The sequence below is a fragment of the Mercenaria mercenaria genome, chromosome 4 (genome assembly GCF_021730395.1).
Source record: "Mercenaria mercenaria strain notata chromosome 4, MADL_Memer_1, whole genome shotgun sequence".
In the NCBI taxonomy this organism is placed as follows: Eukaryota; Metazoa; Mollusca; class Bivalvia; order Venerida; family Veneridae; genus Mercenaria; species Mercenaria mercenaria.
In genome coordinates this window covers 45,721,480-45,725,809 of record NC_069364.1, presented here as the reverse complement: position 1 = coordinate 45,725,809, position 4,330 = coordinate 45,721,480, and the positions used below count along the sequence as shown (strand labels likewise).

The following is a 4,330-nucleotide window of genomic DNA, read 5'->3' as shown; positions in this document are numbered from 1 at the left end:
CATCATTATTGGAATGTTTTCCTACCACACATAAATTAAAATTATCATGTTGAGACGGTCCCCTTGAAAAATCGATCGTCTTAGGTGTTCACAGTCCACGTAGACTTAATTCGTAAATGTCTAATACCCTGTGTGCCGTAACGTTATATAATAAACCGATCGCCGTCCGTCATGCTTCAATACAGCTACCCATTAGGGAGAAGAAAAAACAGTTCACCATGCATGACCGTTTTCGACCGGTTTTTTACAAAACAAAAACAACGTCGGACAGACAAACCAAATTCGTGACATATCCTACACCCGTAATGCTGGATCCTAATCTACCCCGAATGTTCAAAAAGAAAAGAAAAAGTAACATAGCATCTCTACTGTTGAAGAAGATGAAAGAAAAGAAAAAAAATCGCCAACTAACAAAAAAAAAAAATAAATGGAAATAGATTTAAAGAATTAATTTACGTTTAGCTTACTATCAAACCGATACCTGTAGCGCAGATATTTACGCTTTATTCTATAGAAAATGGAATATCCATTAAATCATTCCAGTTTTGTAACATAAATAAATAGAAATAGACCAGCTTTTTACTTAGGTAGAAAAAGGTCGAAACTTAAAAAGAAAAAAAAATGTTCTAAATAAATACTGTTATTACAAACATGTGGATTAACAACAACAAGAATAATAATAAAATAGCTTCTTATAGTAAGAAATTTACGCGCATGTTTTACTTAATAATAAATCTTAAATCAATACAGTCATTTGTTATTTATAGGTTGGTTTTGATAATAACAGAAATTCCATACTGTCAATATAACAAAATTCATACTGTCAATATAACAAAATTTCATACTTTCAGTATAAACGAAATCCAGTACAGTCAATGTAACAAATTCCATACTGTCATTGTAACAAAATTTCATACTGTTAATATAAACAAAACTTCATAGTGTATATATATTACAATTCCATGATATCAATATAACCAAATTCCATACTGTCAATTTTACAAAATTTCATAATGTCAATATAACAAACTTCCATACTGTCAATATAACAAACTTCCATACTGCAGCTCGTTTTACAGAACCAAGTTAAAAGACAAGGCGTACTTGTACGTGTGGTTTGGAATGCATTTTGTATAAGTACCATTATATGCTGTAAGTATTGTAACACAATCAAACGCAGGTTTGCACTTTGTACTTTAGGGGTGTCTGTACACGTGTACCCGGATCCTTTCAAAAATAGCATCTAAGATTATTAATCAAATCGGATCGTACCTTTTGTAATCATGTCTTCTGTTGATATTTGAAACGCAATCTTCTCTTTCTTTAATATTTTTACTGGACTTAGTGTTTTTAATCTCCATCGTTGGAAACAGTCAGATTTTCCCGTGCCTGGGACATGTTTTCTCTACTATACCCCTATAATTACTTCTTGCAAACGTTGGAAAATTTAGTTCACATTATTACTCAGATTTATGACGTATTCTTTTAAGATTAATATATTTCGTCATTCAAAAACTCTCTGAAGATAAAGAATGCGAATTTAAAAGATCATATTTGAGAAATATTTCTAACCTTAGGTTTTGACAAATTTGACAAGTGTATTTCAATTTAAATCAGGTCATAAACCCATGTGGTACATTCACATTCACAGCAAATATGGCGAAAGTTATAATGCATAAATGTGTGACATAATATAATGCGAACTTAAACATAATTATGATATGAAAAATCATATCAGCTAAATAGTCGTTTCAAAGGTCCATTGTTACAGATATGCCTCACATTTTCGTATTTGGAAAAAAATGAAAGTTGTAAAGAATTATTAAATTTAATGTTATATATGCATAATTATGAATTTATCGGGTTTTAAGCATGTTTTTATTTTGGGAGGAATTGATCAGGTCATCTGTAACTTTGGGTCTTTAATAAACACACTTGTGTCTAATTAATATCTATTTTACTTTCTTTTGTCCATTTCTTGTTGTTTGTTTGTGAAACCAATTAATTTTTATCTAATTGTAAATGTCCGGAGTCATAAGTGTCACCAGTTAACTGCATATGCCGTCTTTTAACTTGGTCTACACTTCCGAGTCACTGCTTTCTTACCTGTAAGTAAAAATCAACAAAATAATGTAAATATGTTCAATGTATTAATTCATTAAATCAAAGAAAGAGAGCGCCTCTGGATACGGACAATGGTATTAGGCACACACTAATTCTAAAATTATGATTGTCTTGACCTTTTATAATCTTAAGCGTTTGAGTCATATAGATCTATATTTTTAAAAAATGATTACTTCAAATATATGTGATCCATATTTTTTTTATTCTTGTGTATTTTTAAAGAACAAACACACGTAGTCTACTTACATACATGTAGCCTGAACCACCTTGATTCCATTCTTCTCGCAGAGTTTAACGGCTTCATTGAACTCGGCCTCATCCGCGAACATTAGTTTCCGGGCGGCCTCATCTTTTACCTAGAAGAAATAGAGTTGATATGCTTTAGATATTTGAAATACATGTAAGTATAAATATTTCAAGTTTAGTTACCCAGTCATATGTAAAAGTTAAAGTTCAGGTTTTTGCGTTCTTCTTCCAATGCGCATAGGCATCGCTCAGTCGACCTCTGGCAATTAACTTCCCCTGGTCATTAGGCTACATATTGGAACTATCGTTCGGGTTTCCCCGTGGAGATAATTTCGACTCCTGGATATTGCAGCCGACACATGGCGCACAGGACATTCGGACATGCACAGAAACCGCCCTCTCAGGTTACCCGTTCACACCTAGGTGGAGTGGAGCCAAGTAGATCCACTTCTTGTGCTCACAGAAATAAGTGACGAGACTCTGGTAGGCTTCGAACCCGGACCTCCCGATTCCGAGTCGAACGCTCTACCACTGAGCGATCACTCTCCGTTAAATGTATAATAAACGATTTTATATAATGAACCTAATAATGTTCAACATCATCTTTGAATTATAACATGCAAACGAGAGAATCTCAACCAAGCTAAGTTGACACTTTATAGTTCTTCGGTTTTAATGACAAATACTGATGAAAATACAAATTTATCAGATGTCTTAGTATTTTCAAAGGAAGATGCGTGCAGCAGACTGAAAAGCAGTCCAATTTCGAACTTATTCTCCGGGGTGGTTTATGGCGAAACTAGGTGTTCGGGTTTTGAACAGACACAAGTTATAAATGCTTACTAATATGCCGTTTACTTGCGCAGAATTTGATACTCCAAAAAAAATTACATCCTGGTATATAATCTATTCTGAATTTTACTTACATGCGCAATGACCTGATTTTCCTCAGAATTTTTTAGTTACAATACCATATTAAACAAAGCAAGTATGTTTTTGCTTGATCAGAAAACTGATCTTTTCTACATGTCTGAATTAATACAAATAAAGCCGTATTTATCAATTGTACTTCAAAATTAATAACTAAGTTTTATAATAAATCCTCAAGTGACTTGAATTTGACTATTATAACTCATCTTGATTCATGTGTATAGACTGCACACGTTATTGTGGCCGATAACATAATTATTTTTTTATTTTGTAATCACATAGTGGTTGTCTATCATACACAGTGACCACGCCCTTGGACTTGCTGACGTATGCTTGATAAACTATTGAAGTTCCAAGCCCTGCAATATTTCAGATATTTAAAATATCTAATTAGTATAAAAGTTGAAAACGGACACGTTATCGAATTATATTTATAACCGTTCTGGTAAAATGCCCCTTTGTCTATGGTTGACGAAAACAATAATACAATGTACTTACTTGGAATGATATCTTTTGGTCCTTCAATATTTCAATAACTGTTTTGTATTCTCCATCGTTAGAGACGGTCAATTTTTTTTCTCGTGGTTGTGACATGCTTACACACAATGACTATAGTATTCTACTCTTCACAATGTGAAGTATCAAGAGCGAATGAATGCAACAGAATCTGTTGTTTATATCTGCTATAAAAAAGCAAAGGCAAGGAAATATTTCACTTCGTTGTTAATAGTCTAAACAGTTGTATAAATAACAGCTGACAATTTAGATAAATCAAATTTACGGCTTTATTTAGGCGAACCTTATCACTTGTATGTTTGTCTTCCAAAGTATAAGTATATTTTAACATTTTACCAAAAGAAATAAAATATGTTACGAAATACATATATATCAATTATAAATACATCAAAATGGGTTTTATTCTAATTGTAGATGCTGACTTTTATAAACAATATGTCTGTCAAACGTTTGTACAATCTTCTAAATAGCAAAATGATCCACAATTACTTTGGGATCGAAACCAACCGATGAT

At 32.4% G+C, this 4,330-nt stretch overlaps 1 long non-coding RNA gene across 1 annotated transcript; it reads right to left on the bottom strand.

The window, feature by feature from the left end:
• Positions 1 to 669: 669 nt before the first annotated feature.
• Positions 670 to 3,973, bottom strand: LOC128556340 (uncharacterized). The gene is made up of 3 exons (XR_008370585.1): positions 3,799 to 3,973; positions 2,371 to 2,480; positions 670 to 2,106 (listed from the first exon to the last, which is right to left on the bottom strand). It is a non-coding gene; the product is annotated as an uncharacterized LOC128556340 (long non-coding RNA).
• Between the last annotated feature and the right edge of the window lie 357 nt (positions 3,974 to 4,330).